The sequence below is a fragment of the Panthera leo genome, chromosome D1 (assembly GCF_018350215.1).
Source record: "Panthera leo isolate Ple1 chromosome D1, P.leo_Ple1_pat1.1, whole genome shotgun sequence".
Taxonomy (NCBI): domain Eukaryota; kingdom Metazoa; phylum Chordata; class Mammalia; order Carnivora; family Felidae; genus Panthera; species Panthera leo.
Genome location: NC_056688.1, coordinates 93,090,499 through 93,111,409, shown reverse-complemented (window position 1 = coordinate 93,111,409; position 20,911 = coordinate 93,090,499). Strand labels below are relative to the sequence as shown.

The window sequence follows — 20,911 nt, the reverse complement described above, 5'->3', positions numbered from 1 at the left end:
CTGTTGATATTATAATGTAATTTTGTGCTAGTTGTTCATAAACTTTTAATTGGAGAAAAGTCTGTTTATGTAGTCATTCCAAAGAGCATTGTTAAGAAATTCAGGTGCAATGGAATATGCCAATGTTAATGGTAAATGTGAATAGTAATAATAAATTCTTTAAGTTAAAATTATCCCTCTTCTTTGGAGCCCACTCAGATTCTAAAGTCAGTCCACACTGAGCTTTTTCTTTTAAAGAAATCTCTTTAATACATAAATTGCTACATTACCCTCAGTACTTAACCAGTGTCCTGATGTTGTAAAACAAATGTTTTGTTTGTGCATCTCAGCTTCTTAGATTATAAATTTCTAGCTGGTCTTGGATTTTTCTTTTTTTTTTTTTTTTTTTTTTTAATTATTTTTTTCAACGTTTTTTATTTATTTTTGGGACAGAGAGAGACAGAGCATGAACGGGGGAGGGGCAGAGAGAGAGGGAGACACAGAATCGGAAACAGGCTCCAGGCTCTGAGCCATCAGCCCAGAGCCTGACGCGGGGCTCGAACTCACGGACCGCGAGATCGTGACCTGGCTGAAGTCGGACGCTTAACCGACTGCGCCATCCAGGCGCCCCTGGTCTTGGATTTTTCTAATCACATTCCCAGTTCTTTGTACATGCTACATGATAAATACAGATTTGATGATTGGTTAATAGATATAGGGTATTTTTTATATATGGCTAGGAAAATACTAAATTAACTCATCAAATTCTCTTGCTTTCTTATGGTATTAACTACCTGCTACAATTACTCTACCTCTGTACTCAGTACATCCTCAACTAGTTTTTAAGGGCTTGCAATAGGTAACAACTCTTACACTGATCTCAGCACCCTATACCAAACGTAGTGCCTATTCATAGTAGATATTAAATTAATAATTGCCAAATGGAAATTGAATGAATTTTAAAACTAATAAGCACAATATCTATAGGAAGCCTGCCACAGAATGGATACATGGAAAACTCTCAATAAACATGAAATGAATGAATGAATGAATCATGGATTCTAAGTTTTGCCACTGACTAGTTTTGTAACATGATGAAATCAGCTTCCCTTTTGGGGACTCAGTTTTTTCATCAATAATATAAGGTGTTTGGATTTGAAGGCTAGCTTTATAACTACTTTAAAAATTCTAGGAAGGTACTTCAGGACTTCCTTGAAGAATGAAGTATTTTCTTACCCAATGATATGTATTTGAAGGCCTTAGTTTGGGGGGGGGGGGGGCATAAGATACTTTTTTTAAAAAAGAGCCCCATTGCTAAAATTGCTTGAATAATATTAAAAAATAAAATTAAAGTATGGAAATTTGCCTTTTTAAACCAGTTGAGCACATGCAATTTAAAAGTCCATCTTGCTATTATTCCAGAAGCCACATTCAAATGAATTTGATATTAATTTCATAGGAAAATTGAAGACAACATTAATAAATCGCAAAGGCATGTAACAGTTCTTTCACCACATAAAGAAAGAAATGTGTGTTCATTTGTCATGCATACAACAAGCATCAAACAGTAATAATTTTTAACAGATTGAAATAAAATATTTCATTTTGTCTTTTCCTCACTCCATATTCTCTTGGTATTTAAGAGAGAAGCATGGTGAAAACATTTTATTGAGTTGCTTCTTTGATGAACTCTTGGGTGGTTTGGGTTTGATTCCCCCTCCCTGGAAAATTTATATTGGCAGGTTGGCAGGTAAAATCGTGTTGCTTTAATTGATCTATTGGAATGTAAAACTGGTTATTGACTGATACTTATTAGACTATAAAATCAAGATTATGGGCCTAAGAAATGCATCTGTGGTTTAGTAATAATTACAAGAATAATGTTAGTAACAATAACTAAGAGCTCTATTTATACTAGACACTAGGCTAACTCCTTTCCATATACAGTCTAATGTATTCCTTGTGACAATCCTGTATGATAGGTTCCATTACTACTGGAGAGGGAAATGAGTACTTTTCCAAAGGTTAATACTTAGTATGATTCAGTGAACTTAGAGTTTACTGGAAATGAAGATGAAAGGACACACATAGATTTCACACAAGATAGAATGAGTGCTATAGGAGAGGCACATACAAAGTATCATTATCTAAGATTGTTCACCTATCTTTTGATTCATTCATGTATTTGTACAGCTATACTCCCAGTGTTCATATATTCCCCATGTACTTTTACCCAGAATTCTAGAGCTGGCAGATCCTTGGTTCACTGCTTCCATCCATTGCCGGAATCCCTTTCTACACCATCCCTGGGATCTTGGTCACAGAACCCTGTTGCTGAGTACCTTTAGGGATAAACACGCTCCCTATAGGCAGGTGTATCTGCTGCTCAGGTTGCATAGATGGGAGTTGAGCTACACTTGGTTTCCCTGTACCTTCCAATCTTGGTTTTTCCCAGTATAGCCAGTTAACAGTTTAGGATCATCCTTTTACAACAAGCTTGCACTGTCGGAGGCCATTGTTTGGCTCCATCCCATCTCTACATGTCTTTTTTTCATAGTTAATATTGCAGTGTTTCTGTGAAGTTAAAACTACGTAATCATGTAACTTGTTTAGAAGAGTGCACAATGCATAATAAGCAATCTGTAAAGAATAGATGATAATAATGCTAATAATAACATAATTGTTATTTATTGGATTAGGCATAGTTTATAGAATTCTTCCTCTCCTGGTTGGCCACATTTTGTATAAAATGATTTAGATATAGATGCCAGCTTTCCTTAAATATGTTACTGTTAATAGGACACAGGGTTTCAGGTTCACTTGTGTATATCATTAAAATGAGCCCAATACATTAAACTCAGGTTTAATGATTGACTTAATTGGTAGGGATATTGGCAATGCCCATTCTTGCATACATAATTCCTGGGTTCTGCTTCGTGGAGTCGTTATATTTAAATACCCTTTTAAAAACCTAAACCACTGCCTGGCTGTGTGATTGCCCCATAGAAAATAGCAATAATGAAAAGAATAAAAAGAGAAAGGTGGAAACTCACTTGAACAAAATAGAAGCCATTTCAAAGATACAACCCTACATAAGAATGAGGGAAGGGAAATAAATACATGTACCTAAAGCATGACCAATGATCATGCAGCTCCTCCATTCAAAGGCTTAACCTACTTTTTTTTTAATTAAGCATACCAACTCTTTGTTTCTAACAGAATAAAATTGTAATAAAACAAAAAGGTTTCACTACAGACCAAAGCCAGACAGCTGCTTAAAAGATGACAAAATGTGCAGCTCCCTGGAGCCTAAAGTCTCTTTTAAGGTTGATTATGAATGACGCGTCCAGGCGGGGAGTCTTCCAGGAGGAAATACATCTTTGTCTGGGGTTAGGTCAAGGGCTAGACTCCCAGGGCTCTAGTGAACCTTGAGGAGAAATCTCTGAGGCAGAGCCCAGACAGATGAAGTCACTAGATCCTCAGAAGGGGGAGGAGAAGATAAAACCTCACCCTGGACTGATTTTCAGTTGCAAGACTTTTCTGGCAAAGGATATGCCCAAACTTGTTCTCTCCTGGTTTGCCTACTGTTCGTGGGCACCCATGCAACCCATGTGGTTCTAAAGTCTGAAGTTGAGATACAATACCAAGAAATGGTAACATCAGTGGCCCCCCAGTGCCATTTAAATATCTTTTCATATTCTTGTATGTTGCTTTTGAAGGGTGGATATTCTAGGATGTGGCCTTGTAGAAAAATGTCTTTTTCAGGCTATATGGAATCTTATCATCTAGTCCAATCATGTCATTTTGCAGATGAGGAAACAGGCTGAGAGAGAGGGGACTTGCCCAGAGTTACTCAGCTAGTCAGTAACAGACAACAGTGGAGCTTGGGGTAAGTTGTGTGGCCTCTTTGGGCCTCTCAGTGAATCTATAAATTGGAAATGAAGGATAGGTCTATGTGATCTCTCTAAAATTCCTTCTTATTGTAACATTCTACTTATGTTTAATTTTAGATTTCTAACTTCCAGTGTGATTTCCATTTTGTAATAATCCAGAGCCTCTTATAAAAATGATGATAAATATATGCCTAAATGTCAGTGTTCAAGAATTTGGATGAAGGCTAAAGTCTGGTTAATAATTGCATATTATGTACAGATACTTATCTCTGTACATGGCATAGATTTGGACTAAAGATTTTGAAGGTGCACCTGGCTTTGAATATGGTTGGTAATTTACTATATTATATCCCAAGACTACAGACAACTTCTTAATTAAACTATAGGAAATGTTTCTTTATTGCTATTGCCTTATGTTGTTTTTCCCAATGCTGGAAATTTCGAGTCACATCAATGAGTAGGGTTGCTCAGGAAGTCCTGCCATTATAGGATAGAAATGCCCAAGTTGGTTTGGGTTCATTGAAAACTCCATTGCTTATAAGCAATAATTGGATCTTTTTTTTCCCTCTCATTTCTTCAGTATGCACAGTTTCAATAAAATGACAGCAAATCCATTATGTAATGGAAGCTATAAAAGCTTTCATCAAGAGTGTGCATGTTTACTGTCTGTTTAGGATAGTCTGGGTTATGGGAGTGGCAAGGGCAAAAGATTCAAGATTAAGATCCACCTGGCGTTTCAAGTCCTTGGCTCCATGGACTTCGGCAGGGGGTTGTGAGGGTAATGGGAGGAGCAAGAAATTAATGTCCTCTTTTTTTTGTCTGTTTCCCCTAAGGTCCCCATCAGGTACAAGTCTTTCCAAACCCTGTGGGATACTTTAAATATCCATTTTCCCCTGTTGAATATGTGGATTCAGTTCATTTTTAAAGTACGATTTATAATGCAGAGAATTTTGAGGGTAGGGAGTTCATTGGTTACAGGGGAAGCATCTTTACAACATTGGCATGCAAGTCAGACATTTATTACTAAGATGACATTTGACAAGTTATGCGTGATGGTGTTTACAGAGATATCAAAGGGATGAAATGGAATAATGTATATGAAAGAAATGTGTACAATCGAAAGTATGAAAAATTCTTTGTGTTTTCTTATACTGCATATTAAAGGAAATGGACAGGTGTATAGAAAAGAGTGAGGGGTAGAGAAGGAGAGAGTGTGAGAAGAAAATATTTTACTTTTACAATCAAATCATGGTTTAGAGCAGAGACCACTATGATGCAGGTAAAATATTGCTGCTGGAATATTGGATGTCCATGCTTCTTAAAATATTATGTACATTTGAGTCACTTGGGCATATTGTTAAAATGCGCATTCTGATTCATTAGATCTGAGATGAGGTCTGAGAGTCTGAATTTCTAAAAAGCTTCCAGATGCTGCTGATGCTGCTGGTCCCAGCCCTCTGAGTAGCAAGGTTCTATGCCATCAGAGTCATAGGTGTAACCAAAAGTCAACTAAGTATTTTACTAGAAATCAAATTGTTTACATATTTTGGGGGATTTATATATCAAGGGAATACCATCCAGCCTGGCTAATGATGTGCCTCCTCCTTGCCACACAAGAAAAGAGCCTTCAGCCCTTTCTGGTTTTATTATTAAGTGTTGGGAAAGCACTCTGCTTCTCCTGGTTGGGGCTTCTGACTGAAAGACGGTAGCAAGATAGGGGTTTTATATACAGAACAGTTAGCAATAAAGAAGATCGAGGGAACCAACACATTACGAAGGCCGTTGACTTGCTTTTGGTTTCTTTACCGGGTTGTATCTAGTGGAGGTCATTGGGTCTTGCCATAGGAATTCTGGATATGTGATTGGTTGTCTGAAATCTCATTTTTGCCCTGGCACATTGCATATTTACATTGTCTTATATCACTCATTTCCCTAACAGAAGTATGAACAGGGAGAAAGCATGTAAGATGTTTCCCTCTTTTTATTTTTTAAATTCAGTTCCACACACATTGACGGAGAACTAGGTTACACAGTGGTGAGCTAGGCTCTGAGAGGGGGCCTGAGGATCAGGAAAGGGATCCCGGGTATTGTCAGTTCACATTTAGACATTATTCACAGGCATAATAAATAAGCAAATACAAGGCAGTTTGAATTTAAGGAAAAATATGAGCTCTGCTAAGAACACGATGAAATTTGAAAAAAAAAAAAAAAAAAAAGAGGCAACAGTGCTGCTGGGGAGGGAATTCAGAAGACATTGTAAAGGAGGAAGAATTGAGATCATGGTCACTTGCACATAGAGGCCAGAAATCAGTTTGAGGCAAAGTCTTTGTCATATTGTAGGTATGTAAGTGGAGAGCAAAAGCGGAGACATAGGTCAGTATAATTCAACTAACACAGTGCTAAGATTGTGTTTGGATGTCCTTCTTTGGAATTCAGGCTAAAGCCTAGAGCTTATGTGGGATTGTTGGAGGTGAGGGAAGCCAGGTCCGGTAGTGTTTTAGCTGGTGTTTCTCTCAAATTTCAGTTTTTTCCTACTGGGTGTAGTTCCCTAGAATCTGCAGGAGAAAAGATCACCTTTTATATAAACACCTCTCCTTGGCAATCGAAACACAACACTTTAGAAGATACATGAATCAGGGATGGGCGAGAGAGAAATGATTCCAAATTGCCTAAAAATATATTCCGTGGGGCACCTGGGTGGCTCAGTGGTTAAACGACCCACTCTTGGCTCAGGTCATGATCTCGTGATTGGTGACATTGAGCCCCACGTCGGGCTCCAGGCTGACAGCACGAAGCCTGCTAAGGATTCTCTCTCTCTCTCCTCTCTCTGCCTCTCTCTCTTTTTCTGTCTCTCTCTCTCTAAAAATAAATAAACATTTAAATATATATATATATATATTTCCATGATTCATTGACTCATTAGGTGCTTCCTCTTTACAACTCTGACACTCAGATGTGTTAAAGATGCTCTCTGCTCTAATTTATGTGAATTTAAATTTCTCTTTAAGTGAATTTTTGCCCTGATAGTTACTTTGGAGTATTATTGGTTGATAATAAAGAGCCTTTCATATCTCTTTTTTTTGATATGCTGGTGCTTAGCTATTTCAAAAAAAGTGACTTTACAACCAATTTCTGAATCCTAATTGTCCTGGCTGGTGCCATTGCCTGGGTAGAATGGGGGATGTAAAGCTGGGATGTAAATCTTGGATCACTGTAGTCAATGTGGTCTGAGAATCCAGTGTAGATAGAGGGAGAAAAACCAAAGAACGTTAACCATTATCAAATCCAGGGACAAGTGTGGGGCCAGAGTCAGGAGGTGAAATGAAGTCGTAATTCAAAGGTATTCAGGCACATATCAGGAAACAGTGTGGACCAGTGCCCACTCGAGGAATTACAGTGTGAGGTGTTTGTTCTTACTGGATATTCACTTGTTGGCTGAGACTGGCTTACAGGCACAAGGAAATATTCAAAAACACCATTTCATCTTCCTTATTATCCACCTTTTGAAGATACTCTCTTAAGAGCCCAGATGAACATGAAACTTCTGTAACAATATAAACTTCAGACTCTTCTGCATCCCAGTGGGCAAAGTGATATACCTCCCCCAGTGTTGATTTGTTTTAAATTCATTTGAATTAATCAAAATCTAGAAAATATAGACAGCAGAGACTCTAGGAGGCTCTAGTTTTATAAAACTCCATTTAGCTGTGGCTGCCAACAGGTCACTGCACCCTTTGTCGTTCATTCTGGCATTGCTTCCTCACCTTTGATGCCCCTGCTTGCCTGCTCAGGCCCGACTCCGGTGGTGTGGGATAGCGTTTTCATTCTTGTGGCCTCTGCTGTCAATTCCACATTCCCAGTAACAAGCAAACTTCAAGGGCCTAGGTATTTCATACTGAGAGATGTTTTGAGAATCATCTAGCATTCACTGCCTTTGCTTTTCAGTTTAAACAACAAAGAAACAAATAATGCAAAACAAAAAACAAAATAAACAGACCCAAAACCCCTAGACATTGAAAGGAAATAAGGGGGAGGACCAAAGAGAGGGAGGTGAGAATAAGAAAAAGGAGCTGAAGAAATAAAACCAACATTTATTATGTGCTAAAATGTAGCAAACCCTATGCTAGGTTCTTATTATGCAATGTGCTACTTGATTTTGCCATGACCTGGTGTTAAGGTCATCATTGGGCCCACTTTACTAGAGGGTCAAATAGAGCATAAGAGAAAGTCTATTTAGAGGTCATAGTCCCTCAGATACTCCCCCGCGGAGTGAAGGGAGAACCTGGATCTCTCCTGCTTTCTAGAACCATGCCGAAAATGGCAGATGATAGTGGCTGCAAGGAAAGTGACATCCTTTTTTGTCACAAAGTAGCTTAACTATGATATGATACGCCATTTAGATAAAAGGCAGAAGTGGGAAGAGGAAAAGTCACAGATCTGTTCCCTTCCAACCAAATTACTCTCTTCATTCATTTTGAACCTAACATATAGGGACTACTTTATGGTGGTAATAATCTTTTTACATGAACATGACCTGTCTTTTCCTTAGTCAGCAATATGCAGTCATGCTGGGTAGTCCCTGAGCTGTATAACGGTTGATATATAGTCTCTACATGCTTAATATGCAGAAATTGATTTTTTTAATAAATCAAGATGACTGTTTTTTTTTCCTTCATAAGCCATGTCTAGATTTAGATGTTTCTACTAAATGGTGATCTCAGCCCTGCATGCTGATTCTTTAAGGAGCTACATATTAAGCACTTACTAAATACTAGAAACCATGTTAGGAACTGTATTGGTCAGGATTGTCTAAACTCGCTGTGATAACAGATCAACCCTTAAATCTCAGTGGATTAACACGACTTTATTGTTTGTGCATGCTAAGTCTACTGTGGGCCTCTTTTAACTCTCAAGTGATGTGTGAGAGGGTTGGTCTGCCTCTGTCTTATGGCTTTGCCTTCTGAACATGTGGCTTCCAGATTGCTATCACAGGGAGAAGCAAGCTGGAGATAGTTCAGGGCATTCCTCTGCCTTCCGCAGAAGTGACACACTTATATTCTATTTATAATCCATTTGTCAAAAGTCACCTGGCCCCACCTAACTCTGAGGGTGGAGGTGGTGAGGGAGCTGGGAAATAGAATCTTCTCTGTGTCTATAAAAGAAAGAATTAACAGATCCTGGTGAGTGCTGTCAATGATGTATCACAAGTTCTGAAATAACAAAGTTTACATATTTAAAGTTAACGCCTTCTATGGAAGCTAGGGAGACATATGAGGAAAATGAGAATTCCAGGGGAATATCGAGGGCTATATTACGATTTGGCAAAGCCTATAGCTCCTTGAGCCAACAACTGATGTTTTCTTTAGAGCATTTCTTTTTATCCATCTGAAATAATTGACTTAAGATTTAAAAGTTCCTTGTGTTGTGTTGTGTTGTGTTGTGTTGTGTGTGTGTGTGTGTGTTAATGTTGTCTGCTTTGTTTTCTTAAATAAAGGTCAAAATGTGTTTAGAAACTAAGCCTGGGTCTTAGACTTTCTCTTCTTGAACCTGTGGCCTTATAGCAGTTATTTCACAGAAGGAAGCGAATTTTCTGTGCTGTGAGTCAGGAAGGCTGGAATGAATCTGTGCACCCTCATAGTTCTTTCTTTGTGGGGCACTTGTTCTTTATAGATGTCCCAATATTTATGACTGGCATGGCTGCATATCAAGACAGTTTTCTGGCATTCACCATACAAATAGCAAAGCATATGCAACTGCAGAGATCTAAACCTTCAGGAAAAATAAAAATGGAAAAAAAAAGCCATAATAAGGCCATGCAGGTAAGTTTATGCTTGAGAGTATGAACATGGGTCTGGGTCAAAGAAGACGTGCTGCTAGAAAGTCTAGATGTTCTCTTTTTGTATTTAGTACATAGGTTTTTGTTAAAGCTCTTGTTCTTGTAAACAATCAGTGAAGGACTGAAAAATTGGTACCATGTCTATTTGTAAGGAATAGAAAAACAAAATTCTGCACATTTTTTGAAAATTCTTCTTACGGTGAAAACAGTTTTCACCCTTTGTGGCTTATTTGTAAATTTAATATGTCTTACCCACAGAGTTAAGAATTTGAGCTTTCACTGTCAAGTATTTCCTCTCAACAATTTTCTCTTTACCTTGATTTTCAACTTCTTTGACTTTAAATTATATCCATAAAATGGATTTGCTTTGGCATGTAGACATAGGTTATGACCTCTAAATAAATATTTTCAGTGAATTTGGAAAGCAACTACAATGGCCTCAGAAATTTTGAAGATAAGTTAGAAAGAGCCAACTATGAAAATAACACAAGTAATAGTAATGATGATGAGGATAGTGATGATTATATAATGTAATGATGAACATTAATTGGGCATTCATTATGATCCAAGCACTGACTGTTTTATAAGGATATGTTCACTTAACCTACATATTTATAAGGGGCTATTATTAACCTCACTCTAGGAAAGGGCTTAGAGAGATGTTAAATAAACTTCCCAATGTCACGTGACCAGAAGTTACTGGTTGACCTGCTTCAAGTTAACTGAGGCTTGTCCTGCTATAAAGTATCTCACTGGTTTCTAAATGTGTGGATAATCCACTAAACTGAAAGACAACCAAAGGAAACGTCAGCGTAAGTGTGTATTTTAACTTGCATAAAGAAAGTATGTTTTATCAAAAGTACCGTAGTCAGAAAGTTTGGAAAGAGAGAGAAGGCAGGAGGAATATGTTCTGCTTTCATCCACGAGTATTCAAAGGAAGAATCTACTACCTAGTGTGGTGGCTCTTAATCAAGAGCAATTTTGTTTCCCCATCCAGAAAACATTTGACAAAACCTGAAGACGTTTATCTCCTCATGACTGGGAGAAAGGGTGCTCCTAGTATCTTGTGGATAGAAGCTAGGGCTGTACTGAACATCCTTCAATGCACTGGGCAGCCATGTTGTCCGGCTTCTTGTTGACCAAAATGTTAATAGGACCAAGGTTGATCTTGTATAAAAGTGTATTCTTATATAGGGAAACTTGTGTAATTAAGGGCTCAGTCTTTGGAGTCAGTGTACTTGATGTTCAGTTCTCGCTCTACAGTTTGACTTTGGGAGTTCAGCTCTCCAGGTTTTAATTTAGTTACTTATATGCTGGAAAGAAATATTCTTACCCTACAAGATTGTTCTGAAGATTAAATGAGAGCATGTATACACAGTGAGTAGCATAGTCCCTGGCTTTCATAGATGATCCATAATGTTAGGTGTGAAAATGATAAACTTTGGTTAAACAATCATAGTAATGTTTTTGAGACCCTCAAAGAATGCTGTCGAATAGGTACTTTAAAAGACCTGTCTCCAGATCAGACAGCTGTGTTTTAAATCTTGTTTCCTCTACTTCTTAAAAGTATGACTTTGGACAAGTGCCTTAGAACTCTGTGCCTCAGTTCCCTCATCTGTAAGATGAGGGTAGTAAGTAATATGTGTCTTCTAGAGTTTCTGTCAGACTTAAAAGAGAGTATAAGTATAAAGTGCTTAGAACAGTGCCTACCACTTAGAAGTGGACAGTTATTAGCACTTATTATTCATTTACTTAATATTGTTAGATAAGACATAGCATATAAATTAATTTTCTAAGTAACTGAACCTTGAAATACCAGCCTCTTAAATATCTCTTGAAATACCTCTTGAAATACGAACACTTTGTTTTATTTTAGCAATTAGAATAATGGAAATAGCTCTAAAATTATATTTCAAAATTATTTTCTTATTTAAAAGTGAATGCTAAATAATCGTGATGTTTTATGGTTAATTCAAGGCCTGTGTCATCATGCTATCATGTCTTGTAGTAGATTATGGTACACGAAACTTCTAAAACCATTGAAGTAAGATTTTCTTTACCCTAGCCTGCTGGATGGTTTCATTCTCTTGTCTGCTCTTAAAAAATACTGGTTTTGCTTCCTTGCTATCAAGATCAGCTATCTGACCCTCATAGTCTGTACTTGCCTTTTCTAAATATCTGCATGTTTATTAGTTGATCAGTATTTATTGAACATACTATATATACTGTGCTCTCTAAGGTATGTTAGTGACCAAAGCAAAATAATTCTTTCTTGGAGCTTACTATTTTTCAGAGGTAAACATTGAAAATGTAACACAGGTTCAACAATCATTTAGTTCCAATGTGACCTACACTATTGCTATGCATAGAGGCAGAGCCCTTCAGTGTGGGCTGAAAGACAGGCCAGGCCTTCAAGTGGAATTGATCACGAAGTATCAGCCTGAAAAAGGGAGTTAGCATGAACAAGGCAAAAAGAACAAGCATTACAAGCAGATGCAATTACAGAAGGAAAGTTCCTTATTTTTGACAGGGTACGGTGTTGAATAAAGGAATTTTTAAAAGCTCGGTATGACTACAGACCAAAATGAATCAAAAGACAGAAAACAAACAAAAACAAAAACAAACAAAAAACAAACAAAAAGACAGACAAAATCCAGGTTTATGGTGGCATTGATGAGGCTCAAAGGATAGCCAGTGTCTCTATCATACAATCCTCTAAAGCACGCAAAAGTTGGCCTTATCCAGTAGGCAATGACAGGCCATTGGGAAGTTTAAGTTTGTTGTTGATATGGTAGATGTTCATGGGAAGACAGGCTTGGAAGTAGGAAAGAATGAAGGTAGAAACACCAGTTTGAAACTGCTGCAGTAGTCCAGGTAGGATGTGATGAAAACAGCCCAAATTGTGTCTGGAATAGAAGCGGTCTCTGATGACTAAGACTCTCCTGAGAGAGGAGGGCTGATATTTAGTTTATGGACTTGGAAAGATTTATTTGTCAGTTTACCTTCTACATTGTTCTTGGCTACATTCCAGAGCATTGAGGTTGATGAATAATCAATTTCCAAAGAGTAAAAACACAAATGTGCAGCAGTAACAAAAATGAAACCGTATTTGTATAATAATTGAAAACCCTCTATTATTGCCTTTAATCAGCAAATTTTCCTAATGAGTGATTTTCACCCTCCTGGTTCCTACAAGACTACATTCTGAGTTGATGTACTTTATATATTGGCAGTAGGATATTTCTACCTCAGTAAGCCATGAGGCCTGATAGGAAATTTCATTTATCCTGTCTCACAGAGAAAGTTGTATGTATACATATGCAGACATTTTGCATAAGGCCTTGAATGCCGTATTTAGAAAATTGAATATTCCATTTTGAACATGTATAAAAGCTGTTCAATGGTCAACAGATGTCGATTTCTAAAATATGTGTCTAAAATAGATATAATAATTTCTTTTTCTTAGGATAATTGAGAGAATTAAATATGCTGGATTTAGTATCTAGCATCTAATACATATTTAATAAGTTAATACATTTAAAATACATTTATAATTTAAATATGATTTTAATATCACAGGTTAACTATATGGTTTATGATGAATGTGTATATATTGGGGTGCCTGGGTGCTTGGTTGGTTAAGCATCCTACTCTTGATTTCAGCTCAGGTCATGATCTGACATCACAGTTCATGGGTTTGAGCCCCCGTATCAGGCTCTGTGCTGACAGTGTAGAGCCTGCTTGAGATTCTTGCTCTCTTTCTCTCTGCCCCTCACTTTCTCTCTTTCTCTCTCTCTCAAAAATAAATAAACCTTTAAAAAAGATAAATATATACATACGTATATATGTACGTATATATGCACATATATACACTACATTTGCTATTGATTATAACAAAAATGGTTGTGCAATGGTATTCAAAATGATGAATAGGTGGGTTTTTTAATGTTTATTTATTTTTGAGAGAAAGAGAGAGAGAGCATGAGCAGGGGAGGGGCAGAGAGAGAGAGGGAGACACAGAATCTGAAGGAGATTCCAGGTTCTGAGCTATCAGCACTGAGCCCGATGTGGGGCTCAAACTCAGAAACTGTGAGATCATGATCTGATCAGATGTCTAACTGACTGAGCCACGCAGGCACCCCTAAAATGACGAGTAGTCTTACAGCTATCCTTGGTAAAATTAGTTTTGTTTTTTTGTTTTTCGTGGGTTTTTTTTTTTTTTTTTTTTTTTTTTTTTTTTTTGGTTATTTTTGTCCTGGGAAGTTATCATGAATCAGAAGTTAAATGTTAGCTCTGAATATATGGCTTCACATGAGTTGAGATTCTGACCCAGTTTCTATATCCTGCTTTTTCTCATTTGCTTATTCATTTCTTTATTCATTATTTAAACAAATATTTACTGGATCTCTACTTGGTGCCAGCCACTATAACCTGTCTTACAGTCTGGTAGGGAACAAACATGAAAGCAAATGACTGCAATAAAATGGTGTGAACATTGTGTAATACATCCTTTTAAAGTAAAGAGGCATTCTACTCTCCTACATGACATATGGTTAATTATTATGTACATATTCGTCTGTCATTAAACTAAATAGAGAAGAATGGAAATTACATAGAGGAAACATAAAGGAGCATTTCTTTCTAAGTATCTGTTTTTTATTCATTCTCTTGTCTTCATCTACCACCCACCTGCTGAAGACATCCAATGATTATCAGTAATTGCTATCACTTTCTCTTACCCTGGAATCCTATTTCCATCTGACTTTTGGCAATCTGTAGGTAGATGTTCCATAGATATCTCAAATTCATTCTGCTTAAAACAAATGCATTATGTTCCTTCCTCTCACAAAAGATTGTTTCTCCTATACATCTAACCCCTGTTAAATGTATCATCTATAAAGTCATCCCGACTGAGGTTTCAGGATCCCTGTCAATGTTCAGTGGCTGCCTGTAGCCCACAGCCAATAGGTCGTCAGATCTTCCTCACCCCCTGCCAGTTTTCTTCCTCCCCCTTCTAGGGAAACACTGCACACATACCTTATGCCCCAAATTAGTAGGATAAGAAAGCAATTTGCAAGTTGCTAGGCAGCAAGAGTTGAAGAGAAAATTAAGTCAGTGACTTGGTTATTAAGTGTTACCACTGTGTTGTCTCTTTTTCTGTGAGTGGAGAATGTTTCTCTTTAACATGGAATAATAACTTTAAATTATGTTGATCTGTGAACTTCAAAAACATCCTCATACACATTTCCACATTGATACACTTGCTGGATTTCTCTTTCCCTCCCATCACTGATATTTTATGCTTCCAAGTCCCAGCTATGAATCTGAGTCCTTTGCCAATGCCCGACTGCTCAGGATCTGAATGGGAAACTCCTACTGTAGTTCATGTTTATGGAGGAGTATGTTAACCATTGCTATTAGTCACTGAAAAGAAGTGATTGACATCACAGTAATGAAAGATACCATAAGTTGGCTTTGATCATATTCTGAGTTGCATTCTGAAACTCATTCAGGCCCTGAAGTTTCATTCTGGTTTACACTCTTCTTTTTTTTTTTTTTCTTCTGGCTTGCTTTCTTTCTTTCTTTCTTTCTTTCTTTCTTTCTCTTTCTTTCTTTTTAAATTTATTTTTTATTTCTTAAAATTTACATCCAAATTCGTTAGCATGTAGTGCAACAATGATTTCAGGAGTAGATTCCTTAGTGCCCCTTACCCATTTAGCCCACACCCCCCACAACCCCTCCAGTAACCCTCAGTTTGTTCTCCATATTTATGAGTCTCTTCTATTTTGTCCCCCTCCCTGTTTTTGTATTATTTTTGTCTCCCTTCCCTTATGTTCATCTATTTTGTCTCTTAAAGTCCTCATATAAGTGAAGTCATATGATTTTTGTCTTTCTCTGACTGACTGATTTCACTTAGCATAATACCCTCCAGTTCCATCCACAGAGTTGCAAAATGGCAAGATTTCATTCTTTTTGATTGCTGAGTAATACTCCATTGTATATATATCCCACATCTTCTTTATCCATTCATCCATCGATGGACATTTGGGCTCTTTCCATACTTTGGCTATTGTTGACAGTACTGCTATAAACATGGGGGTGTATGTGTCCCTTCGAAACAGCACACCTGTAACCCTTGGATAAATGCCTAGTAGTGCAATTGCTGGGTCATAGGGTAGTTCTATTTTTAGTTTTTTAAGGAACCTCCATACTGTTTTCCAGAGTGGCTGCACCAGCTTGCATTCCCATGGTTCACACTCTTAAAGAGTAAATTCTGGGGTGCCTGGGTGGCTCAGTCAGTTAAGTGTGTGACTCTTGGTTTCAGCTCAGGTCATGATCTCACAGTTCATGGGTTCAAGCTCCATGTCGGGCTCCACACTGACAGAGTGGAGTCTTCTTGGGATTCTCTCTCTCCCTCTCTCTCTGCCCTCCCCTGCTCACCCTCTCTTTCTCTCTCTCTCAAGATAAATAAATACACTTAAAAATATTAAAAAAAAAGAGTCACTTCTAAATTCACACGTGTAAGTGTAAAACTGTCTGGAACATGGTAGGTCCAAAGTAAGTGGTACATCCTTCTTAACCTTGTAGGTTATCTTTGAAAAACTCAGGGAGCATCAAGTTCTCTAAACCACCCTAACCCTAGGATAATGCTAAGTTCCTAAGGAAAATACATTGGAAGAAGAAATATGACAGTTTTCTTTTTTCCTGCTTTCATTTTTTAAAAATATTTTATTTTTAAGTAATCTTTACACCCAACATGGGGCTCAAACTCCCAGTCCCAAGACTAAGCGTTGCATGTTTTATCAACTAAGCCAGCCAAGCATCCCCTCACTTTTCATTTTGTGTGTGTTCTTAGTTTTTATATCCTGGCACACATGTAGGATGGGGTTAATATTAACTATAGATTAAAAGGAAAAGTTTAAATGTCTTTAAAATGTGGGGTTTTACATGGAATAGGACACAAGGCAGAGAGGAAAAGGCTGCTTGGAGAGGAGGTACAGATAAAGAAGACAATTATTCCTAGAAGAGGTCGAAGAAGAGAAGATTAAAATTTGCTTTGAGTATTTCTAAAGCAAATGACCTATTTATGAGCTCCCATGTGAACTATTTTTCCTTCCTCTTTTGAAGAATTGAAACTTCCAATGTGTATTTTTTTAATTTTTTTTTTAATGTTTATGTATTTTTGAGAGAGAGACAGACAGAGCACAAGCAGGGTAGGGGAAGAGAGAGATGGAGTCACAGAATCCAAAGCAGGCTCCAGGCTCTGAGCTGTCAGCACAGAGCCCAACAAGGGGCTCAAACTCATGAGCTGCGAGTTCATGGCCTGAGCCAAAGTCGGACACCTAACCAACTGAGCCACCCAGGTGCCCCTCTAATGTGTCTTAATGTTTCACATCTTTTTTGGCCCATGCGTCCGATCTGGTGTAATAGACTAGCATTGTTAGCAAACAGTGGTGTCATTGCTGTATACATGGCTGTTGGTCCTCAGCTAAAGTGAGCTTTGCTGAGCAAATAGGTTTTGTGCAGCCACCCTAGACAAATCATTTCCCAGAATGCCAAGGGAAACACTAACGCTGGGTCTTACTTCATCATTCGTCAGTATGTTCTCCTATTGACCAAATGGGATAAGGGAAAAATGGACCAAAGGAAAAACTTATGATTCACTGACATAAGCCTCCCAAGTGCCACCAAGAGTCATACCTCTGAAGGGATGATTAGTGAGCATCCTCACAGAGCAAAGGATCCTTGTTAGCAGCCACTTACAATTCATGGCGAGGCACTTGAGGAAAATATTGCTGCTGCTCACCGTGTTGCCAGTATTCCGCCTTCCGTCTAGATGAATGTAGGATTGTTTGTATAGTGCAGCTTTCAGCGTGGGCGTAGAAGGAAAGTTTATTACCTGTTCTCTCCCCTCCTCTGAGAGGGATTTGTTTCACTTTGAACGAAGAGTCTCTTAAAAAGGCTTCAGGTCGCAATGCATGTTGTAATTTCCTCGAAGTCTGAACGATAGTTCACTTGATCTTAGCCAAAAGGCCGAGAAGCGATTGAATGATAGTTCAAATGATAATCCATGCGGAAGCCACACAAACATGGGATCAAAATTCAACTAGCTTTTTGCTCTGTTGGAAGAATGCAGGGCCTCACACTTAGAGATCACTCACCAAATCTCCTAGCCTTTCTGACGTTGTTTAGTTGAGATGGACGAATTGGACTCATGTAGCAGAGATGATTGGAGATGAAAAAAGACAAGCTGTAAGATAGATGTGAGTTCATGGAAAGAGGAAAGGCTTTTGGCTGGGGTCTGGGGACTGAGTCAGAAGCACCTGTTATTCTCCCTCCTCTTCTCGGTACCTGCCCCTCTCTCAGCCTTACTTTCCTCTTTTTTTTTTTTTTTTAATTTTAACCTTTCGTATTTATTTTTGAGAGACAGAATGAGACAGAGTGCAAGAGTGGGGAGAGGGGCAGAGAGAGGGAGACGCAGAATCTGAAGCAGGCTCCAGGCTCTGAGCTGTCAGCACGGAGCCTGATGCAGGGCTCCAACCCACAAACCATGAGATCATGACCTGAGTTATAAAGTCAGATGCTTACCCAGCTGAGCCACCCAGGTGCCCCCTTGCTTTCCTCTTTGCAAAACTCACTCATCTACCTGTCATGCAGACTGCTTACTGGATCACGTGGATAACATGGGATTCCCTTTGCCCTTTACCTTGCAGGCAGCAAGTCTACCCTGAGCAGTAGCATATCTTAAATTTTTTAAATTAAAATCTATATTCTATGTCCAGTTCCTTACCTTTCAAATAGCCATGCTTAGGCATCTGCGATATTTTGGGGTACTTTGTGTTTCTTTTCCTAGATTCTTATATTCTGTTCTTTTTTTAGCACCCATTGTTTCTACAGTTTGTAACCCTCTTCTCTCAACAAGAAACCACTGACTCAGAATGCGAGGGAATGATCCTGCATTCAAATGAGAAGTTGCAAACCCTCTATCAACCTGTGACTTTACATCTCCCACCTCCCTCCTCTCCTTCCAGAAAACAAACAGACCTGTCCTTCAGCTGTATGACCTTTTGAACCAGATGCATACATACATATTTGGGCAGGGGTAGGGGGGTGGGGGCTAGTGTCAGCAGTAAAGTCATTGACTTAATTCTGACTCTGCAGAGAAGCTGTGTTTGGGGGGCAGGATAGAAGACAGATGGAAGCAGGCTAAAAATCTGTCATCATAATCGTCTTCAAAGAAGCATCACCTGCTTACATAGATTGAGAAAGAGAAATATAAGGTCACTTTTACAGGGTCTGATAATCCATTGGATGGAGGGAGAGGAGGAAAGATCATTGGTTTAACATTTATGTAAATTATTCTCAATTTTAAAACCAACTTTATCTGCCAGAGATTCCCACAGTGAAAATTAGATATCGTTTTCTTGCAGCTTCTTCATTCAGTTGATTTGTTCATTATGCCCTCTGCCTGGTTCTTTCTGAGAGAGGACACTCTTTGTATGAGTTGCTAGGTTCTCAGCGCACTGTGTTCCAAAGTTAACATCATGTTACGGCACCATATGGGCAATGACAGAGAATAACAGTCTTTGAGGTCTCACCTTTCAGGAGGGGGAGACGTGAGACTTAATTAATGAATGATGTAAGATCCTTCACAGTCCTGAGATAAAAGATGGTTTGTAAAATCAGAGTAAAATTAGAACTATTTCTCTAGTTCTAAACAAATATGCTGAACTAACAGGCATTTAAATAACTGAATGCAAAATGTGCATTATGGTATGTGTACATGTTCATATATATATATATATATATATATATATATATATATATATATATGAAATATACTACATTTTAGTCCTGGAAGGGAATTTAGGCTCTCCCCTTATGTTACGTCTTTAAAAACTGAGGCTCAGAAATGAATTTTCCTAAGATCCTAGAGCTTATTAGGGCCAGATACCAAGCCAGAAACCAGATTTCTTAGACCCCCTGTTTTGTGCAACATGCAAGACTGCCTCATTATAGATGTTCTATATAGAGTATATGGAATCTGACCAAGAACAAAGGAGAAATGCTTTGTGACTGGCCTTGAACCATTTTTAAGCATAAGTAGGATTATTACTGTTATATGAAAGATCGTAAATGATTTTCATCCCATTGGGCATAGGAGAAGATAGAGGCTTAGAGCCAACTCTGTGTTAGGGAAATATTACTGGCAGCAATCCATGTCATTTGCCAAGGCAACAACCACCTTCCACATTGAGTGGTGTTTGATGTATCATTGTGGTGGAGTGGAGACATTGTTGAAAATTGCTCATAGGAAGTACATAGAGCTTTTTTGGTATAGCAGGCCAAAAAAAGACTCAGAGTGAATTTATTGGCCGAATATTGATACAGCTTTAAAATTGTTGCTGATAGGGTAGGAGCAATCTGAATCATAATGGAGTGAGCTCTGGACTTGAGATTCAATACCCAAACCAACATTCCCCTTACAGACTGTATGAGTCCTGACAAGTCATTGCATTTCTCTGAGTCTCAAGGTACTCTTTTCAGAAATCAAACTAATAATTTCTAGATCATATAGTTTAGGGAGAATTAGAAAATATAATTTGGATAAAGTTGCATTGCATAATGTTTATAACATATCTTGTATCTGAATCTAAAGAAACCTATCCAGAGACATTAGGAAGCATGTTTAGGGTTTGTTATGTAGAAGGCAGTCCTCCAGAGACCAGCAATGGAGGAGAAAGTATTTATGTAACCAATTAGGACATCTATATTATCTACTAATTATGTAGCTTTCCTCTAATATCACACTTCTAGATGTTATCATCCATTGCCCTCCATATGAGTGAATAACAGCTCTTGAAAAGAGTGAAACAAATAAATAAAAAGATAGAATCTATTGTGTTGGAAGTTTTATTTTTATAGGAAAGTTCCATCTTCCTTGTATTTTATGTTACTTGGTGTGTGTGTGTGTGTGTGTGTGTGTGTGTGTGTATGTTTAATTTCATGTTGGCCCCAGAGTCCGCTTAATCACTTAATCCTAAAGTTTTAAGGAAGCCATATTTATCTCTTTTTTTTTTTAGAAATTTATTGTCAAATTGGTTTCCATACAACACCTAGTGCTCATCCCAAAAGGTGCCCTCCTCAATACCCATCTCCCACCCTCCCCTGCCTCCCACCCCGATCAGCCCTCAGTTTGTTC

The 20,911-nt window shown here is 38.1% G+C and overlaps 1 protein-coding gene across 3 annotated transcripts in view; it reads left to right on the top strand.

The window, feature by feature from the left end:
- LRRC4C (leucine rich repeat containing 4C) overlaps positions 1-20,911 on the top strand; it is a 164,619-nt gene that overhangs the window by 47,353 nt on the left and 96,355 nt on the right. The window contains exon 1 of one of the 3 annotated variants that reach the window (XM_042906415.1): positions 3,797-3,868. The exons of the other annotated variants lie outside the window; for them this stretch is intronic. The gene's annotated coding sequence lies outside the window, so the exon portion shown is untranslated. Of the gene's footprint in view, positions 1-3,796; positions 3,869-20,911 lie in introns of those variants that run through there. 3 annotated transcript variants of the gene reach the window in all.